We start from the raw sequence: 23,250 nt of genomic DNA, 5'->3' as shown, positions 1-23,250 counted from the left end.
GATGCTTACACATTCACTGACTCGGCTTTCCTCCTGCAGTTGGCGTCATTGCGTCTGTTTTGTGAGATGGAGGAGGACTTTGTGGATTGGTGTGGGACATATGGGTAAATGTTGGACTTGTGGGCTTGGGCAGCACTGAGTTGGGGTGTTTTCTTGATGCGCACTTAACCATTATATAAAACTCTCTCTTATATGTGAGTTTCTGTGTATTTATTTCTCTAAAGTACCCAGACTAACATAGAAGCTGATCCTTTAATCCACTGTGTCACCAAGGCTCCTTTCTCTGCATCCACTCCAGCCTCAGCTTGTCTTTGTTCTCCCTCTACTAATCGCACCAAGACTTCAGAATCACCACACTCCTTCCACACATTAAACAACACTAGGAGCCCTAATGGGTACAGGATGGGCTGTTAACCAAGTTTTCCGGTTCAAAGATGAGACTTTCTCGTCTCAAAGCCACAAGGCAGTTCTACTCTGTGCTATGGGATCACTATGATACAGAAATGACCAGATGGCTGTGAATTTTGAGAGACACCCACACCAGGAATCTCTACAACTCTTGTATGTGGATAACTGTCTACTTGATTTTTTAAAAAGGCATATGACACTGTTCGTCAAATTCATAGAGACACTCATATGTGTATAAAAGAGCTTGGTATACAAGAGCAATTGAATATTGAGAAAACGCCCCAGCCCAGTCCAGACCTAGTTCATAAGTGCAATAGTAGCCCAAATGTCCAATACCAATCTATAAAGGCCTCTTCAAGCTCATGAAGCGCATGAAATGATGCCGAATGCAGGAAAATCACAGGCCAGTGGGTGGAAAGTCTTGAGGATACAGTGTCGATGGAAGCATCTCAGCACTGGCAGGGATCTCTATGTGGCTCCTCCAGCTCAGGGCACTAACATAGCTCCATGTGTCTTATCAGCTAGAAAAGGGGTGATCAATACGTCGATCGCTATCTACTAGTCGATCACAAATGTAGTGTGGAGAAAAAAAAAATGTAGTGTGGAGAGAACGCATGGCATTAAAGCCTATCATCAAACCCATCACTTAACTGACATACAGCGCAGCCAATCAGATGCAATCTTAGGTGTCAAAACATGCGCAAACAACTGCGCTAAGTGCAGCAAAACTGACAAGCTAAGTTACGGCCAATTTTTAGACCTTGGTTTTTTTCTTCTTAAACCTAAGAAAGGGTATTAAAATGAGTGGGGGAGCTGGACCAAGTAAGAAGACAAACACGTCTCACTTTCATACAGAATGGCAGATTCTGACACTACGCCGACATTCAACTGAAGTCCAGAGCGCAGGAACAGTCTGGAACTTACTCCAGAGGGAAAGCACCCAAACATGAGAAAATGTGCTACCTCCTTGACTGCATGATTCGGCTCTACTTATTTATGTGAGTCAGCCTTTCCCCGCATAAAGATCATTAAGTCCAAGTACTGTTCCACCATGACTGATGATCATTTCGAAGTGTGCTTGGGGCTGGCTGTCAGCAGCTACTGTCCGGACTATGCATCCCGGGCTCATTCCAAGTCATCAGAGTAAACTCAGGTCATGACAAAAAATGTACATAGTTAATTGTGTTGTGTTCTGTTGTGTTGTACAACATGGACTCATGCGGTTATAGACAAGCTACACAAACATACATTGTACATATAAAGAATTCTCAATGTATTTATGAATAAATGTAACAAATAAATACATACGTTTTGCATTTTTATAGTTGGCAGATCATTTTGACTTGATCATTTTATAAGGAGCTCACATGCTGAAAAAGTGTGAGCACCCCTGAGCTAGAATGTCTCCCAGGGAGGCCATCAATTTGAGACCTGATTAACAGGCTAACCTCCCAGCAAAGGAATTTTTCCTGGTAGCTCTGGCCAGAAGGAGAGGACGGGCTGATAGGGTTATATGAAACAATTGTGACTGTTTACAGAGTTCACTAGGACTGTAAAAACGTGGGCCTCCTCTACTCAAGTCCTCCCTCAACGCAAGAACACTTGGTTCTAATAACCCGGCATTCTGTGATGCTCACCTTCCAGACAGGATCGTGGAAGACAAAATGGGTGCATATGCAAATGTGGTGAAGAGATGGGCTGGTGCCCAGCTATCAAAAGATATAGCAACGGGGTATTAAAGGCTTGAAGATAAACAAGCGGTCATTTAGCTGAGAAGCAACAAAGCCTACTTGGAAGAAGCACACTAGCCTGTATGACCACGAGGTGTTGATGGGATCAGGTATCAGGCATCAAAGACCCAGAACAAAAAATCCTATCACTGTGAATTTCAGAGTGGAGACCCAAAGCCCATCTGTAGACAATTGAACATCCCCTCACAAAAGGGGCATAAGGAAAAGATGAGCCAGTCAGGGCGCAGATAGCATCAATGAGACATACAACTTTCCTCTAGTTCTTCAATGCTTCCCCCACTATCATTACCCCAATTCTACCTTACAAATCTGGCTAGACCAGCGCATGTACATGGGTAAAGATAAGAGCTGGAAACACAGGAAATCCAGGACAGATAAACCCCTCAGGACCAATAATGAAAGAAGCAATACCAGGAGGATAAGGGGAAGGTGGGGGGAGGAAGGGGGAACCAATCACAATGATCGACGTATACCTCCCTCCCAGGGGGACAAATAGCAGAAAAGTGCATGAAGGGAGACAGCACTCTGTGTAAGATATGAAAAAAATAATAATTTACAAATTATCAAGGGTTCATAAGGGAGGGAAGGAGGAAGGGTAGAAGAGGGGGGAAATGAGCTCATACCAAGGGCTCAAGTAGAAAGAAAATGTTTTGAAAATGATGATCAACAAATATACAAATGTGTTTGACACAATGCATGTATGTATTGTGATAAGAGCTGTATGAGCCCACAGTAAAATGATTTAAAAACACAAACAAATTTGGGTATCAAACATGGGGACTGGTCAGTTTTTTGGGTTTTTTTTTTTAAATCATTTTATTAGGGGCTCACACAACTCTTATCACAATCCATACCTACATCAATTGTGTAAAGCGCATTTGTACATTCATTGCCCTCATCATTCTCAAAACATTTTCTCTCCACTTAAGCCCCCAGCATTAGGTCCTCATTTTTCCCCTCCTTCCCCGCTCCCCTCTCCCTCATGAGCCCTTGATAATTTATAAATTATTATTTTGTCATATCTTTCCCTGTCCGACGTCTCCCTTCACCCACTTTTCTGTTGTCCGTCTCCCAGGGAGGGGGTCACATACAGTTCCTTGTAATCAGTTCCCTTTCCAACCCACTCTCCCTCTACCCTCCCAGTATCACCACTCACACCACTGGTCCTGTAGGAATCATCCGCCCTGGATTCCCTGTGTTTCCAGTCCCTATCTGTATGGGGACTGGTCAGTTTTGCCATCCTGTTGAGTTTAAAATGGATCATTTCAGAAGGGGCGGTGGGTGGACAGGTCTCACTATACAACCATCAAGAGAAATGAGTCAACTTTTTGAAGACCTCTCGTATGTATTTACACACACACACACACACACACACACAAATATATACACAAATGCACTAGGAGTTGACATCTTCATCCATTTGAGAAGTTGATGGACATCCGGAATGATTTCTGTCATCAATCGACATTTCACCTTCTGTGAAACGAGAACACCACTTGTACACTTGAGTTTTTCCCATAGTGCTATCCTTATAAATTGTGTTCAACATCCCAACTGTTTCTGCGGCATTTTTCCAAAGCAGGAAACAAAAGTTTCACACCCACATGCTATTCCCTTAAATCGTCATTCACAAAAAATAAGATTCGAATGAAACTGGTCTTACCAAAAATTTCACTGTGACCAGCAAAAACCTTCCCAGGTGACGCCACTGTGTGCACTAACTCAGAGCAAGTTTCTCAGTGCTCTCCTGGTGTGAAAAATGCGTACTAAAAAAGCTCCCTTCCACCCAGTGAATCTCCAGGTTTATTTGGGTGTTCCCTCACATAAGAGGACTTCAAAAAGTTGTTCAAAATCTTTGAATTCAATTTTCCCATGAACTTCTAGAAGATTCTTTATGTAAATATATAGAAAGGACCCCTGGTGGTAGAGTGGTTACCCATTGGCTGCTAACCCTTGGTTACCAAGTCAGTTCAAAACCACCAACTTCTCCACTGGAGAAAGATGAGGCTTTTTATGCCTGTAAAAAGTTACAGTGTCAGAATCCCAGTGCTCTACCCTTTCCTATAGGCTCATTAAGAGTTGGCATGAGTTTTGCAGTGAATTTGGTTTTTTTGTTTGGTTGGCTTTAGGTTTTTTGTTTGAGGGGGGTGTGCATGTATTTTTTTACTGGTTTTGCTCCTCTGTAGAACCCCATGAGACATAATAAAGTATCCAATTTGGTGGAACAAGAAACCTTTCTCACAGTGATTATCACTATCTCCTGAATACTCTGACACCCCACCACTACCTCCATGAAGTTCTACTCCACCTCTATTCCTGTCTTAAGCCCACTTGCTCTTTTTTGCCTAGATAAATGGTACAAACCATTAAAATATCAAGCCACTAACTCAGAGGTTGGTATTTCCACATCAGAAGACAGATATGACAATCATCAGCTTCCAAAAAAATCAAGTCACTGGAGCACAGTTCTACTGTGACACACACATAGGGCCCCCTGGGCTGGAGCTGACGCAAGGGCCTCTGGTGGTGGTAGTCTGCTCTTGACTCAAGCTCCAACTCTTCCATGAGGCCACCTCAGCCCAGTCCAACAAACCATTCCTGCCCTGGATTTCCTGGGCAATTTATGTGGCCCTCATCAAGAACTCCTAGAAATACCTGCTCATGCTGGAGGCCCATCCAATGGCCCACAGGCAGTATTCTATCAACAAATAACAATCTGAGTGGCACTTATATGTTTTGAAAGTAAGAATTAGAGCAGAAAGAGCTATGGAAAACTTGGGAATTTCCCATGAAATTCCAGATTCTCGGGTTCTCCTGAGAAACCAGAAGGTGTGTCCACACAGTGCCCATGGCACTATAAGCTGCTCCAGTAATTTCGGTTTTATCCTATTTCATCATTAAAAAAAAAAAAAAAGCCAGTCTGGGCTGTGTTGAATCCAACTAGAATTGGACTGTGATGTTATTCAATATGTGCAACAAATAATTCAAGCTTTGTGAAATGCTGCTGAAATATTGTGGTTTGATGTGATGGTCTTTGTGGAAACCAAGAGCCCAGGTTTTAAGTTTCCCCTCAAAAGAATGGACATCTGTGCTAGACTTTATCCTCTGGAGGCCACCAGCATGGAACAAAATATGGGAGCTAAAGGAGTTCGCCAAGTTGTGGGGAGGGGAGGTTAAGCGCACATCCCACTCTAAGCCTCTGAAAATTCAGGTCTAGACTTTTTTTGGCTACCTTTTTAGGGGGCTGGGGGGAGTTACCCAGTGCCCGCTGGCAATTAAGTGTTTTTGTATGAATACCTACAGCGTAGGTATTCAAGCATCCCCCAGTGCATGATATTGCCTGCTTTGGGAAACAATGGTACAGACCCGGGCTGGGTAAACTATTGAGCCTGAAAAGCCAATCCAATCCCTCACAGCAATCTAAAAGTTATTCAAGACCCACAAATATAATTGTACAAATGAAACCACCATTATCTGAATAATATCCTTTAAATTTTTTCAATTTTACTTGAGAGCCACATATGGTTAGTAGGGAGCCACCGTTTTCTGACCCTGGGTCCAGACTCCAGTGAAAAGAACCCTGGAGGCACAGAGGTCGGGTGCCCGCTGCCAATCAAAGTGTTAGTTCGAACCCCGCAGCCACTCCACAGGGGAAGAATGCAAGCCGGTTGGCTTCAACAAATAGTAACAGCCTTGGAACACCTAATCCATCCTGAAGAGTTGCTATGAGTCAGAATCAATTAAATTGCAATGGGTCTGAGCTGGTTGCTGTGCTGTTGTTCCTAGCCAATGCTGGACTTGTGGGCTCCAAAAATCTCTGCTAGGTATATACTCTATGCAGGAATAAGAAACACCACCCAAATAGATGCACGTTCATAGCAGTACTGTTCACAGGAGGAAGAAGTCAGAAACAGCTCAAAAGTCAATCAGCAGACGAATGGATAAAGAAACTTTGGTACATACACACAGCAGAATGCTATCCATTGCTTAAAAAAAACACAATGATGGACCCACAGAGCACCTAATGGCATGGTTGGACCCAGAGAACATTATGCTGAATGAAGTTTGTCAATCATAAAAAGCAAACATTGTGTGAGACTACGGCTAAAGGCAGGCTGTGGCTCTCAGGTCAGGCAGTCATTCAAACCGGCCTCCAAGACTGTTACGACTGGCCAACTCTTGGAACGCTGAGCTGCACATCCCAAGGCCATTCCTTTCACCTCAGCTGGTGACCGTTTCTCATTAGGAGGATAGCGGGAGAAGACAGGATAGTCCATGCCATGTGGCAAGGCTCTATGGTCATCCTTATTGGGTGGACAATCCTATACTGGTGATCAATAAAACTCTGGTGGAGATTCCATGAGTGGCGTCTGTCTCTAAGAAAATGATCTCACTTCTGCTGGGGATAGAGTGGGGGGAGGGGGTTTGCCCTGAGGAAAACATTTGACATTGTTTTTATGGAGCAACCCCTCACCTCCACCTCTGCCCTCAAGGGTCGAATCCACTCTTACTATCTGGCTAACCATACATTTTTAATTAGTTTCCTTTTTTAGCCTGTGGTGACTCAGGCCACATACTATAGGCTACCTGGACGTTGTCTTCCTGAGGTGCACAGTATACTACATAGGTCACATCAGAAGGATCTGAGTCAGAAAACACACTAAATAAACCAGACTTTACCTTAAGCACAGCTGTTGCTGATTAAAGGAATGGATCCACTCCCTTTGGACTTAAAGGTATACTGACAGCTGTGGGGGGAAGTCAGACACTTGCTGCCAGACTGCTGTCTCATCCCACAGCAGGGCTGGGCCTGCTCCCTGCTGCTGGGGACAATGGCCTACTTCTCTCTGAAGCTTTGGGACCATTAGCTTGGTTCCTCTAGGTGGGGTTTACACCCTACTGATAATGTTCCTATGGAGACCCAGAGACCACCCTCTCATTGCTGTGTAACCTATAGTGCAGCCCCTTCCTGTGACGTATGTCTTTACCTGTAATTAGTGGGCTGGCTTGCCCCCAGAAGGTATATAGGTGTGAGCCAGCACTATAGATCTCTCTCTGACTCTCTGACTCTCTCTGACTCTGAGCTCCTTGCTCCTCACTCCCTGGTTACTCCCCTCTCCCCTGTTTCCCTTACCCTCCTTCCCTTCCCCCTCACTCCACGTGGACCACCAAGCTGGGCTGAGGTGAGCAATGTTGCTATGTATCATGCCTGACTGTATTATTGTATTATCTCTCATGTTCTCGATGACTTTAATATAATGCTTATATATCTCAACCGTACAATTGTGCATTACTGAACCCAGAAGTAGTATTACTGAACCAGTGAGTTCAAGCAGCGGGTGGGGGCTGGTCCCCTCATCCTCCCTCAGCTTCATTATTTTTTTTATTTAATACTACAGACAGCCCTACTGAGAGAAGAAGAGGACTGCTTCTTCCCCAAGGTTGTGGATTTCAAAGTCAGGGGGCTTCAGTTCAAACCGCTTGCTTTTGAGTTTTCCCCATAATAAGCAATTACCATGTATACCATTTCCCTATTTTCTTAGCTTTATAAGACATGAACTTTGTGGCCTGTGTGTAACCCTCATTGCTTTCTTAAACAGGAATAAGTCACTTAAGCCTTTTTTAATATATGTAAGTGAACATCCCACATAGTCTAAAAAGCTTTCCCATATATGAATAACACCCTTATCCCAATAGTACTTTAAATTCTGTATCATTATCTAGTTTGACAATACTATTATTAGAACAATACTATTATTAGAATTATCAAAGGCCCCATGCAGGTTACTTATATATTCTCTCAAAAAGCTGATGATGCTGCCAATAAAGTGACACAGGATATTTATAAACCTTAACTACATCATTTGATTTTTAGCTTGCATTTAACCATAAGTCTTAATTTAAAACAACCAGTTCTTAAGATGCAGCCCTGCTTGATGCTTACCTTCATTAAGGATACACTGAAGATATGGATACTATAGATAGCAAAGCATGATGAAGAAATCAAATGGCGTCTAGCTTTCAGAAAGAATAGCCTCTGGAGTCTAAAAGAGCTCGTCTTAAAATAAGTGCTAGTCATCCAAGTGAGGTGTAAGATAAGCCCTCACAAAAGGAGCATAGCATCCTGTGTGATTCAAGGACTGTAAGTAATAAAATCCAAGATCAGAAGAGAGAATTCTATTACAGCTTAAATTCTGAGCACCAGTTTGCAGAAGGCTATGGATGACAGTGAAAGCCCAAAATCCAGTTGCAGAGCCCATTTGTATTCAGAGCCCTCCTTTGAGTTCCCTTGAACCGTTGACCAGGCCCATGAATCGCCTTGCCCCCAGGCAGTGCATCAGAAAGTGAACTGATGTAGATAAAGTTTGGTTAAATTTTAACATCATCATTTGTTTTCCCTTTTGATCCATTTTTAGTTTGTTCTAGTTTTTATTATTTTCTGCTTTCTTTTAGATTAAGGCTTTTCTGTGTTTTATGTTGTTGTTGTTGTGAGGGGGAGGTTGTATAATTTTCTTTATGTGAAATCCAGGATACGTCAATCTAGAATGGCAGTAACAAGATTAATTATTTCTTGGAGTTATGGTGGCGGAAGGAGGAAATGGAGAGGTACGAACAATGAGTACAAAAATGAAAACAAATTAAAATTGATTGTGGTGATGACTGCACAGCTTTTAAAAAATATTCAAACCACTGAATTGCAAAGTACGTGAATTATACGCCAATAAAATTATTACAAGTAAATAAAAAAAGAAAAGGACTTTAAAATTTTTAAAAAGACTCTTTTAGACCTCCTCTGTTCCCACCAGTGCTGTGGTCTTACACATGCCACACTCCCTCACTGTCTCTGCCTGTCCTCCTGCGTACAGACCTGAGTGGAGCATCCTTCTTTTCCTAGGAGACACCATATTCTTTTCTTGCCTTTGAATACCATCTCAATGCTGGCAGCTCTCTACTGCAAACACCAGCCAGACCTCTCTGCTGAACTCCAGGCTACCTGTGCTTAAGTCCTCTCCTCTTAGATGCTGAATAGGCAGCTCCGCTTCACAACCAAAATGAGATTCTTCTGATTTTTTCCCACCGAAGCTGCTTCTCCCTTTCTCAATAAATGTTAACCTCACTGAACCCATCTTTCAAACTGGAAACCTCACATTTAATCCATCAACTAACGAGTCCAGTAGTTGCCCCCTTCCAAATGAATCGAGGATCATTCCACAGCTCTGTATCTGCTTCTCCTACCAAAGCTCAGACTCTGCCGCAGGGCTTCAAATCAGTTCTTCCCAATTCAGTCATGACCACACCTGAACAGGAATAACTGGAGATCAATGCCCTGTAGGAAACACAATCTTTCTCGTAGAAAATAAGAGCATTGTGCTTACTGCCTAGAAAACAAATATTTTGATCAGCAGAGTGGGAAACAACGGTGCCCAACTCAAAGAAGATGGCCAACTGCGCCACTGTGAATGAATGTATGTTGCGCTCCAGAGCCTTGTCAATGATCCAGTCTCCCACATCAGCCTCCTGATAGGGCTCATTAAGCCTCGGCTTCAGCTCACTGCTTTTCCTTTTCTGGCCATCATTCTGGTATACCCATATTTTACACATCTAGAGCAATTCCTATTTTGCTGCATCCACTATGGCTGAACCAGTTTGAAACCTGACTTCTCACTTCTGCACAAATGTCCTACTCACCTGCCTAGGGTACTCTGATCCTCTACAATCTTTCCACAGAAGCATCAGGAAACCAGATATGTAGGAGAGCAGCGCAGGTCAAAAGAATTTTCAGTGGCTGCTTTTTCAGAAACAAACCAAATCAACAGGACTTGTTAGTAGCATCTCCATGCTCCGCGCTGCCAACCCCCTTCTTACTCTATCCCAGCCCCACACCAAAATAATAACTAATTAATACATGTATGTCTCCAGACATTACCAAATATCCCCAAAGAGGACTGAACCTCTGCTCTAGGGTCTTTTGGCCTTTCTGGAAGGTGGGCTCAAACTGCAAAACTTTCTGTTAGCAGTCAACCATATTAATTGTTTACACCAGCCAAAACCCCCAAGTGATTTCTTAAACACTTAAGATCATGCAGTAAAATAACACCTGGACCTCTGGTTGGGTATATTAGTCAACAAGTCCCTCCAAGTTCACCAGTCTCATTCTCCAGCTCCATCAGCTCCATCCCCCTTGTTCACCCGTGTTCTTGCCACACTAACCTATGAAGGGTTTTACAAACCCTTTGGTCAGTGCCTGACCACACACACAACCCAGACTCCCTGGTGGCCAGCAACCCTCTTTAAACTACTGTATAAAAAGGGGAACAAGAAGAATTTAAGTCAGTAAATCAGTCAACCAGTGCCTTGGCCCCACTTAAATAAGTAATTCCATTACTGAGACATGAACATGTAAAAGTACTTGTAGCTGTGGCTGCATTGAGATTCTGCAGCCCCAACCGCTGGAGGCATCTGTAGCTCAGCCTGGGGTTCTACCTGGCAGGGCAAGGGTAGGATGGCAGCACTGGAGCAGGAACCATGGGGAGGAACAAATAAGAGGCACACAGACAGGTGCACCTCCACATCAGGTCCTCTCAGCCTGAAGTCAGGGTTTCTCCATCTCAACACAGGATAGTTCTCTGTTGTGCAGTAGGGGATGTGCTGTGCATTGTGGGTGTTTACCAGTACTCTGTGCCTGTACTCACCAGGAGCCCTTGTGGTACTGGTTTACATGTTGGGCTGCTAACCAAAAGGTGGTCAGTTTGCATCTCCTTAGGAGAAAGAAGAGACTAGCTCCTCCTATAAAGCCTCAGAAGTGCTAGGGAGTTGTTCTACTCTTCTCTCACAGGGTCACGAGGAGTGAAAATTAACTCCATGGCAGGTGTTTTCTGGGTTCACCTTCCAGACACCAACAGTGTCCCTCCTTTCCACTCCCACATGCAGCGGGGTCACGAGAAAGTCTTTATATTCTGCCGGAAACCTTCTAAAACCAAGACTCCCAGTTCCAAAGTATATTTAGCAAGTACCTGCAGGGCCACGGCAGCAGTCCTTTAAAAAAACAGACAAATAAAACATAGGAGAATAAAGAAATCCACAACTACATTCACTGGTTCAACGGAAAACCCTCCAGTGAGGGAGGGCACCATGTAAATGATGGATCACAATGTAGCATGGTGTGGTCCTGAGCTACGCATGGAATCTGTGTCTGGGCTTTTTCCAGGTCTCTATACACAACACTTATGCACCGGGCTGCTTGCCACAGGGTCAGAGGTTCATACTGGGGCTTCTCTATTCCTGTCAAGATTGGCTGTCTCAGAAGCCGTATGGAGCAGTTTAGTTCTTCACTGTCCTATAGGGTCTAGATCAGGAGTAGGCAAACTTTTAAGGCAGAAGGGCCAATCCTGTCCCTTGCAATTTTAAAATTATTCAAAAGCCAGAAATATATTTTTACAAACCAATGAAATCACCTTTATCTGAATGATACCCTTTAGCCTCTTTTCAATTTTACTTCTGAGCCCCATATACATACTGAAAGAGCTACATATGGCTCATGAGCTGCAGTTTGAAAACCCCTGGTCTAGATGAAGAGAGCAACTCAATGACACTGGATTTAATTTGGGTTTTTGGTATCCCACCCCATCCAAGTCGCTGCCATTTAATCGACGCTGACTCAGTTTTCAAAACTAAATCTTCATAGGAGTAGACAGCTTCATCTTTCTTCTGAGGAGCAGCTAGCTAGTGGGTTTGAACAGCTGACCTCATGGTTAACAATCAAATGCTTATCCTACTGCACCAATGGGGTTCCTTCAGTTCTCTGGAGGTTGCCTTCAAGCACTGGAAACCCTGGGTGGTATACAGAGTTGATGCGTTTGGCTGCTAGCAGGAAGGTTGGAAATAGCCACCAAGAGGCGCCTCAGAAGAAGGGCCCTGTGATCTACTTTCAAAAAGCAGCAGCTACTAAAAACCCTACGAAGCACAATTTTATTCTGAGACTGAGGCTAACATACGCCACAATGGACTCTCCAAAAACAGGTTCTACTCAGGGCGCCTCAGGGCTAAGGAACTAGGCTTCCCGGCCCCTACCAACTCATTTTCTACTCAGTAGTACAGGTGACCCTAGTACGGAACAGGAGGATTACCACAGAAATGAGCACTCCCAGTACCCAGTTGGATATTTCTAGACACACAAGGGGGCTTTAAAAAATTCATGGAAAAGTTCCCATTATCTTTCAACTCCATTGGTCCATGAACTTTTGGTATTCCACTCACACTTTCCATTTATCTCAAAAATAATACTTCTTGTGGCATTTTATTGTTTTTTTTTTTACAGCTCACGAGCTCCTTGGAGCAGAGTCAGTCCAGAGTTCGAGCGGAAAATGTTTAACCTAGGCCTAGATCATCTTCCAAAAATCATGAGGACCATGTTCGAAGGACACATGTAATCCCATTTCCCAATATGGGGAAACCTGAGTGTCAAAAGAAGACAGAGAAGGTGATAGATTAAAACCCACTGAATAAATTAGAGTCCCTCAGCCTTTATTGCTACGAATGAATTGGTGGAAGGATGTAAGGAGGAATGGATGGGTGGATCAGTGGATAGATGGGTAGGTGGATGGTTGGCTAAGAGGGACAAGTTCTTCCTTAGGATAGAATAACAACTGATAGTGCAGAATTAATGACGGAATCAGAAAATCACCACTTGACAACTCTCAAAGCAGTGACTCATTCAACAAAAACTATTCATGGATGATAAAATTAGAAGGCAAATGGTTTTTTAAGTATCTTCTAAAAATCATTTTTTGGGGTTTCATACAACTCTTATCACAATCCATACATCCATCCATTGTGTCAAGCACATTTACACATTTGTTGCCATCACCATTTTCAAAACATTTTCTTTCTACTTGAATCCTTGGTATAAGCTCCTCATTTCCCCCCTCCCTCCCTCATGAACCCTCAATAATTTATAATTTTTTTTTCATGTCTTACACTGACAGATGTTTCCTGTCACCCACTTTTCTGTTGTCATAAGGGGGACATGGGGTTATATGTAGATCACTGTGGTCAGTTCCCTCTTTCTTCCCCCACCTTACTCTTACCTCCTGGTATGGCTAAACCTGAGGGCTATATCTGTCCTGGATTTCCTGTTTCCAGCTCTTATCTGTACCCCTGTACATGCTCGCGTCTAGCCAGATTTGTAAGGTAGAATAGAGGTTATGATAGTGGGGGGGAGAACATTAAAAACTAGAGGAAAGTTGTAAGTTTCAGCAGTGCTATACTGCACCCAGACTGGCTTGTCTCTTCCTTGTGATCCTTCTGTAAGGAGATGTCCAATTGTCCATATATGGGCTTTGGGTCTCCACTCCGCACTCCCCCTCATTCACATTGATATGACTTTTGTTCTGGGGCGCTGGTGTCTGATACCTGATGCCATCGACACCTCGTGATCACACAGCTGGTGTGCTTGTTCCATGTGGGCTTTGTTGCTTCTCAGCTAGATGGCTGCTTGTTTATCTTCAAACCTCTAAGACCCCAGACACTATATCTTTTTATAGCTGGGCACCATCGGCTTTCTTCACCACATTTGTTTATGCACCCATTTTGTCTTCAGGGATCTTGTCAGGAAGGTGAGCAACATGGCATGCCAGGTTATTAGAACAGATTGTCCTTGTGTTGAGGGAGTACTTGAATAGAGACACAATATCCACCTTAATATTTAACATATAGGTATATGTACATAGGTCTATTTCCTTATCATTATATATAAATATATTTGCATATGAACATGTGTGTATTTAGACCTCTATAAATGTCCATTTGGAAGATAAAAGTTTTATAGGAAACAAAACATTTTCAAATCCTCAAATTATCTGCCCACAAAATACTTACCAGGAAGCACAGAGTACTTTTTGAGGGGAGGAACCTGGCAAACATTCTCCTAACCATCATCAGTAATGGTTGGTGTCAGGTGTCCCCAGCTATGAGGCAACAAGACTATAGCCTTGTGTCTGTGGTATTCCTGCTATGAGGGGTTATCAGACACACCCAAATTGGCAAACATTTTGCAAATGGCCTATAAATCCTTCCAAAATATTAAGAAGGAGAAAGACAAGGAAAGACTACAGAAGAAGTGTTCTGGATGTAAAAGGATATGGCAACTAAATGCCGATTATGACCAGGAACCAAAAAGGATAACATGGGAGTACTGATCATGGAAGCTGCGGTAGCCAAATATTAATGTTTAAACTTTGAAGATATATTGTGGCTGGGCAACCAGTGTGTCCTTGTTTTTAGGATCTAGTTGCTGAAATACTTGGAAGCAATCTACAATCTACTACCCAAGTAATTCTAAGACAAAGAGAAAGAACATTCATACATTGACTAAAAGAATGGAAAATATGGTAGGAGCTATAAGAAATTCCAGGTAAAGCATATGTAATAGTTCTCTGCACCAACATTTTTGCAACTTTTCTGTCTGATTGAAATAGTAAAATAAAAAGTTCAAAGACACTACCAGATTTAAAGACATTTCAAAGGCAATGATTAAAACACCATAATATTGATTATTAAGTGCATGACTCTTCATAAAAACATAAACAAATTTCACAGTATAAAGTGCTAAAATAAACCATTAATGAGGTGAAATACAATTTTTAAAATACTATTTAACAGCAGTTAGCAAAGACAAATGATTAACCTTATAAAGTATCTTATAGGGAAACCTGAGCCAAGCTAACACAGGTAAGCTGGACACACATCCAACACAGGAGCTACAAAAATTTTGTGAGAAAATAGTATTAAAAGATCATGAATTTTTTTCCACATGGTTTTTGAAGTTTCCTCATATACAGGAAAGATTTATGCATCTGTGGGTGGCTAGGCTCACACTCAGAAATGTGAAGACATCCCAGCTTTGAAGAGGTGGCAAACATAACTATTAAACGAATTTAACGACTTCCGGGAAGATGGTGACTGAGTATACCACATACCAGGGAGACTGAAGAAATCAGTCCAGGAGAGCTACTGAGAGGGAAATTCAACACTGCTGGATCACAGGAGGAGCATCATAAAGATAAGTAGGCACAGATCCACAAGGTTTTGAGGGGATGGGGCCTTTGGCTTACCACAGTGGAGGCCGGCTAGAGTTTGACTTTAGTTTCACACCAGGCCACCCTGGGACCCCAGCTACACCTTCAGCCCTCCCTGGACTGGCACAACAGTCTGTCAACAGCTGTCCACCTTCCAAGGCCTCCCTCCAATGCTCTCCTCCAAACCATAGTGGCTCCACACCCAATCAGCCTACAGAGTGCCACCCTGGAGGCTCGAAACCATCCGGCCAGCATCCCCTGAGAGGGCCCATCCAACCCGCACTCCAAGCAATGGAATCCAGAAGACAAGAGTAATAGGGAAACCTAAGTGGGACAAAACAGTAGCCCCGTCCCCCCAAGAGCAGTAGGCTCCAGGCAGCCTGAAGTAGCATTCCTACAAGCCTCCAAAAGAGAGCCAAGGGCTCTTGGACTCCCCAGAAAATGGTGCAGAGCTCCTCCAAAACACAACCTGCCACAACCTCAGTGAAAGCACAGGGGTAAAACACAATGTAGGAAGAAATCCTGGATCTTGTGATGTGCATAGAAGAAGTAGAAATTGATCTACCACAGAAAAAGTCTTCAGAATGCTGCTTGGACCCATAAAGGATATGAGAAAAACAATACAGAAAAGGGATGGGAAAATAGAGAAGATGGAAGGCCATGCACCAAAGGGAAATACAAGAGGTAAGGGATGAGGCAACAAAAGCAAATAACAAGTAAACAGACTTCACCAACAGACGAGAAGTGGAGAACCATATCAGTGACCTCGAGGATAACCAAGCAGACCCCAACAAATGAAAGACAGTCAGAAAAAATGGAATTAAAAGACAAAAAAAAAAAAAGACAGCCAAACATGATCATCAGAGAAACTGAAGAAAATCTGGGCACAATGCCTAATGCTTTGAAGAGGAGCAACATTAGAATAATTGGACTAACAGAAAAAGACACAACAAAGAAGTCGATGGCAAAAATAGCAAGGGAATTGCTAGAGGAATTGCTAGAATCAGGCAAACATTCAGGAAGTAGAGAGGACACCCACTAGACTGAATCCCAGAAAGAATTCATCAAGGCATATGACAGTTAAACTACCCAAATTTGAAGAAAAGGAGAAAATCAATAAGAGCAGCTGGGGGTAGGGGTGGTATGGTAATAAAGCAGTCACCTATAAAGGTATCCAAATAAAAATATGCTCAGACCTATCAGCAGACACCATGAAGACAAGAGAGTGGAATAACATCTTCCAAAAGTTGAAAGAAAACAATGCAATCCCAAGAATCCTCTACCCGGCCAAATTATCTACCCAGATAGACAGAAAGTAACAGTCTTCCAGGAAAAGGAAAAACTCAAAGAATATGTTAAAAGAAACCCAGCTCTACAAAATATCCTTGCCAACCCAGTGTGATCAGAACAACACTCACCAAGCACAAATTGGAGGCCACCTCCACCCAGAGGTCAACACATTAAAAACAGACCTCAAGATAACACTGGCTAAGTGGTTAAAAGGAGCATACACACACACACACACACACACACACACACACACACACACTGATAAGGGAGATAGGAAAACACCCAACCCAAAGGGTAGCAGATGATATCAGAGTCCACAGATGGATGTTATAACTCTGAATACCAAAGGCCCGAACTCGCCCATTAAAAGACAGACCAATGGACTGGTTTAGGAAACAAAATCCATCAATCTGTTGCCTACAAGAGACACATCTCAAGTTCGAAGACAAAAATAGGGTGAGAATCAACGGCTGGAAAAAAATATACCAAGCAAATGGAAATTTTTTATAAGCAGGGTTGCAAAACTGATCTCAGGGTGCAAGTCATAACAAGAGTTAAGGATGGGGCACTATATAATGAGGGAGTAGACAAAGAACCGGTGAGCATAATAAATATATTTGTGACCAATGAGAGACCCATGAAATTGATCAATCAAAAGCTCCAAAGGATGAAAAAAGAGATCACAGTCTCAAAAATCACAGTAGGTGACTGTAATACACCACTGTCCGAGAAAGAGCACAAGGAAAGATGCTTAACAAGGAAGCTACAGAAATAAACTCTACAATTAGGGGACTTGACCTGACAGACATTTTCAGAGCTCTCCACCCAAATGCAAAAAAAAAAAAAATCGCATTCTTTTCAAGTCCACATGGCACATACTTGAACATAGACCACATGCTGGGACACAAGTCAAACCTGTGTAAATTCAAACACATGGAGGTCACTCAGCCATCCCTCTCAGACCACTATGCCATAAGGCTAGAAATCAACAAGGATTAAGAAAACAAAGGCAAACAATTGGAGGATGAATGACTACTGAAAAATGAGTGGGTATTGACCCTGTTCAGAGATGAAATCAGGAAGTTTTTAGAAACCAATGAGAATGAGAATACAGTGTATCAAAACCTTTGGGACACAGCAAAAGCAGTTATCAGAGAAACTTTGACAGTGATAAATGCAACATGAAAAAGGAAAAGATACGCTGGCACAAAACCTCCAGAAATTAGAGCAGAGTCAACAGGGCAATCCTACTAATAGCAAAAGAAAAGAAATAACAAAAATCAGCGCTAAGATAAATGAGAGGGAAACCTAGAAAATCAAAGCAGCAAAAAGCTGATTCTGTGAAAGGGTTAACACAATTGATAGACCCTTGGTAAGCCTAACCAAAGAAAGGAAGGAACAAATTTCGATAGCCAGGATGAAACAAGGGACATTACAACGGACCCTCATGAAATTAAAAGGCTAATTACACAGTATTGTGAAGGCCTGTACTCCAATGAATTCAACAACTTGGAAAACATGGACAAATACAAAAAAGTAGGTTTGTGTAGCCGTTATGGAAATCGATTTGGCAACACCTAAAACAAATGGAAATCGAGCTACCACATGACCAAGTAATCCCCCTACTGGGCACATACCCAGAAGATATAAAAAACATACCACAACCAGACATCTGCACTCCAACGTTCATCGCAGCACAGTTTACAATCGCAGAGTTGGAAACAACATCAATGTCCAATAACGAATGAATGGGTTAAAAAACTTTGGCATATACATACAATGGAATACTACACATCCCTAAAAAGCAATGATGAACGCATCAAGCACATCATCTCATGGAAAGAGTTGGAGAAAATTATGCTAAGCGACGTAAGCTGAGCACAAAAGGACAAGCACAACATGAATCCACTGAGGTAAGCTTAAAAAGCACAATGAACATAGGAGAAAAACTACTAAATGCATAAATTCCTGGGGCAAGGTCCAAGCACTCTGACAGGAGTCAGACCCAACCCAGGGATGCTGAGGGCAGTCAACTAAAAGGAGAGGAAAAGAAAAACAAAAGACGAGGGCAGTGGGGGAACAGGGCACTAACCCACCCATGGAGAGGCTACTGTGTATGTCTCCACAGGAAAGGGAGAGAGGGAGCAGACTCCATCCCAGTCCACCAAGCCTTGAGGGTAACATACCAGCATGAAGCAGCAAACGAACAGAGGAGACTGTGGCACTGGTCCCAACACCAGCTACATTGACCCCCTAACCAGAAGAATGCACTACAGAGGACAGTACTGAAGATACAGCCAAGGAAGGGTGGCGAGTCTGCCCAGAGCACACGGGAGCAAACTACGAGGGAAAGAGAGAGTGGACCACATCCTTGGCCACCAACCCCAAGGATGACTCTCCTGCTAAGAGCAGCCAAGGCAAAGAGAGGACTGTAGGGCCGGTGCCACCACCAGACACTATGTCCCTTCACTGGCCCACAGTGCTGCAGGGGTCAGCACTGGAGAAACCATGAGGGAATTGCACCCGGTTTGACCACACACACACCAGGGCAAAACACGAAGGGGCACAACAGAGCAATCAGGGGAATCAAAGGAACAAAGTTCCCAAGGAATCCCAACAGAAGACTTCGGACTTGGGGGCCAGGGCTTGGCACCTCATTAGACCTGATTGGAAAACATCCATGAGGGTCAGTAGACAGAACTGGAACTATTTATAGCCCCCACCCCATGTCTATCTATATAACCTGGGGAAGATTGTTTACAATCCTGAGGAGAAAACAACAGAACTGATGGTTTTGGGGGACAGGGGAAAGGAGAGCCAACAAACCCAAGGACAAGGGAACAACAAGAGATCTAAAATAGATGGCAAGGGGGGTGTAGAATTCCTGGTGGGGTTTGAGCAATTGCGATGTAGCCAGGAGGAATTATTGGGAGTCGAATGAAGGTCAAACATGATAGTGGGACAGGAGGAAAGGAAATAGAGGAAAGAACTAGGAGGCAAAAGACATTTAGAGGTATAAATGTAGGCATGTATATAAGTAACTGTATTAATATATAACGATAGAGATATAGGTCTATGTACAAATATTTATAGGTAACGTATTAAGGTAGCAGCTGGAGATTGCGCCTCTACTCAAGTTCTCCCTCAACACAAGAACTTTGCTATAATAACCTGGCATTCTGTGATGTTCACCTTCCCGACAAGATTGCTGAAGACAAAATGGGTGCATAAGCATATGTAAGTGAAGAAAATTGATGGTGCTGACTATTAGAAGATATAGTGTCTAGGGTTTTAAAGGCATGAAGGTACACAAATGGCCATCTAGCAGGGAAGCAACAAAGCCCACATGAAAGAAGCACACCAACCCGTGTGACCATAAAGTATCAACGAGACCAGGTTATCAGGTATCAGAAGACCACAAATAAACAATCATATCGATGCAAACAAGGCAGGTCAAAATAGAGACCCATCTGCAGACAACTGGACATCCCCTCACAGAAGGGTCACAAGGAAGGGACAAGTCAGTCAGGGTGCAGTATAGCACTGACAAAACACACAACATTCCTCTAGTTCTTTAATGCTTTTTATCCCCTCACTATCATGACCCCAGTTCTACCTTACAAATCTGGGTAGACCGGAGCATGTACACTGGTACAGATAAGAGCTCATGACACACAGAATCCAGGACAACAGATAAACCCCTCAGAACAGTAAGGGGAGTATCAATACCATAAGGGTCCAGGGAAGGTGGGGAGAGAAAGATTGAACTGATGGCAATGATCAACCTGTAATGCCCACCCACTCCCAGGGGGGAAGAACAACAGAAATGTGTGTGAAGGGAGACAGCGGACAGGGTAAGATATGAAAATAATAATAATTTCTAATTTATCAAGGGCTCACCGGGGTGGGAGAGTAGGGGAGGGCGGGGAAAAAGAAGAGCGCATACCCAGAGCTCAAGTAGGAAAAATAATGTTTTTAAAATGATGATGGCAACACAAGTATAAATATGCTTGATAGAATTGATGTATGGATTATTAAGAATCCCCAATAAAATGATCTATAATTTTTTTTAAAAGAAAGCAAAAAAACCCGTTTCCTTTTGTTTCACCCTTACAGAATAAACTGAGTTCCAAGCTGAAAATAAAGACAGAATTACAGTCTCGCCCCTTCCCCTGGCCAGGAGTGAGGGAGCCACACAATGCCTGGAGTTACTGTAGAAGACGTGAAGCAGCAGGAGTTCGTGGAGCTCTGGGAGCCCTCCTCAAATAGTCTGGGAAACTGAAAGTCCCTGAAGGGGCAGACACTGCCAAGCTGGCTCCCTATGAGAACTGGTTCTACAATGAGCTGCCACCACAAGGCACCTGTCCCTTCCACAGGGTGCCAGGGCCAGCTCCATGACCAAGATCTATGGGGGACGGTAGAGAAACAGTGTCATGACCAGCCACCTCAGCTGGGGCTCCAGGCTCTGGAGGGGCTCCGATGATGGAGAAGGAGCAGATGACAGCTCAAGGACAGAGAGATCGGGACAGAATCGCTGACAGGTAGCAGCTGCCAACAAGAAACATTAGAACTAATGAAATTGGGTCAATAAATTGCTTCATTCATAAAGTGTTTTTTTTTTAAAGAATTACGATCAATTACAGTCTTGGAAAGCCACTAGGGCAGTTCTGTCCTCTCCTACAGGGTCACTGTGAGTCAGATAGCCTCAATGGCAGAGAGTGGAGGTCCCAACAGTTCAGGGTACGTGGTTCAAGAGATCCTTCTCACCCCCCAAATTTAAGAGGCAAATGACTACAGGAAGGGCAAAAAAAACAGGGATTCAAGGTACTGCCTACCAGACCAGCAATCAAGGGGGAATAGACCCCCCCAACTCCCACCTCTGCCAGCCCATCCTTCCACCAGTGACACAAAAGAAGTGGAATGGAAATAAAGGCTTTAAATCCAAGAGGCCCTAGGAGCTCAATGCATCATTTGATTTCTTAACCAACCTTGGAAAACCTGACAGAATCTATCAGTCTGGCTGGCAATCAGTTAATCACTCAAAAGTGCTATGCTAAGCTCCATATTTAAATAGTTTACACAGTTTTTTCAGTCTGAGGTCGGCCAAGGCTGAGTGTTATAACAGATACATTTATACCAAAACAACTCACTGCCACAGAGTCAAGCTTGGTGGAGGAAACTGCCAGCTGCTCCTTGGGAGAAAAATGAGGCTTTCTGCTCCCGGAAAGATTTACAGCATTAAAAACCCCAAGAGACAGCTAGCTATACTCTGTCCTATTGGGTCAATATGAGACAAGTAAAACTGATCATATTTCAAACTGATGCAATTTTTTTTCTTTTTAGATAATCTGTGAGTGTTTAGTTAAATCTATAAAGCCTGATATGTTTAACTTGTACAAATGTACCGCAAAAATTTTAACTCTGGAAGAGAGAAATCACTTTCCTTTCCAATGGCAAGAACAATATGCCCAGGACTAGATGGTGCTGACTATGTACTTAAGAATGGTTGCATGGCCCAGATTTATGGAATCGCTTCAGTTTTTAAATTATACTCATAATACCTAAACAAGATTACACTCGTCACAAACAGGCAAGAACAGAGAAATGGCAAACTATATTAACATGCTAGAATATTTTAGAGCTGTTTTAAAACAATAAACCCAGGGCCTACTTGTTAGTAACACAGGCTACATAACCAAAAGGTATTATTTATAGACCTCGTAATGTGCGTTGGTAAAGACTGATGTTGCTTGACGCCGTTGAATCCGTTTCCCCTCGTAGTGAGCCCTAAGGCACAACAGAAAGAAACTCTCACCATGGTTATGTTAGAGACCATGGCTGCAACCCTTGAGTCAATTCTTGCTGAAGGTTTTCCGGTTTTATTCCTGCCCCTCGCTTTGCCAAGCATGAGATTCTTCTCTGGGGATTGGTCTCTCCTGACAGGTCCAAAGTGCACGGGGTGAAAGCTGGCCACTTTCTTCTAAGGAGTATTCTGGCCATCCATCTTCCAAATCCATCTGTTGGCATTTCTGGTACCATCCTCACAGTCACTCTTCCGTTTCAGCCTGTTGTAGCAGTGGCTGTGTCACTCAGAAAACCCTAAGAGCAGTTCTACTCTGTCACATAGGGCCGCTATGAGTCAGGATGCACTCGATGCCACCTAACGACAACAAAGAAGCAAACCCCAACAGACTCGGTACAGACGGACTAAAACAAAACTCACAGATCACTGCCCAAAGCCAACTCCAGCTCAGAGCAAACCAATGCGGCAGGGTAGACTTGCCCCTGCAGATTTCTGAGATTTGCCCTCCCGAGGGCAGCTGGTGTTTTCAAGCTGCTGTTCACTGGTCAACTACACCACCAGGGCTCCTCCTCAGCCAAAAGGAAGGAATAAAACATTCACCTACAGATACACCATGACTACTTAATAGAAACAGAGCCCATGTTAAGATTAAACTTTACTTTTAGGTCTTTTTCAGAGAAGGGAGTGGGCTGTGCTTAGGATAGGATATTTTAGTGGAGGATAAATACCATCTGATTTCTTGGCCTAGGTGGGTGGTGTTTACCTAAGAGTGTTGAACTTATAACTGTAAACTATATGTTTTGCTTAATAGTCTGTATCTGCTTTATAATATACAGGTTAAAAACTTGGAATGTGAAGTTAAGTAGAAAAATGTGTAATGTGACAATGTAATTGCAATGGCTAATTTAACAGTGGGCATATA

At 43.1% G+C, this 23,250-nt stretch overlaps 1 protein-coding gene and 1 pseudogene across 3 annotated transcripts in view; one reads left to right on the top strand and one right to left on the bottom strand.

Moving 5' to 3' along the window:
- ABCC4 (ATP binding cassette subfamily C member 4) overlaps window positions 1–23,250 on the bottom strand; it is a 283,125-nt gene that overhangs the window by 223,928 nt on the left and 35,947 nt on the right. The window lies entirely within an intron of this gene.
- Window positions 20,724–21,093, top strand: LOC115871791 (annotated as a pseudogene).

The sequence above is a fragment of the Echinops telfairi genome, unplaced genomic scaffold, assembly GCF_000313985.2.
Source record: "Echinops telfairi isolate 266 unplaced genomic scaffold, ASM31398v2 ScPeMD7_7405;HRSCAF=8443, whole genome shotgun sequence".
Taxonomy (NCBI): domain Eukaryota; kingdom Metazoa; phylum Chordata; class Mammalia; order Afrosoricida; family Tenrecidae; genus Echinops; species Echinops telfairi.
Note: the sequence above shows the minus strand (reverse complement) of the source record. Positions and strands in the feature narration are given on the sequence as shown.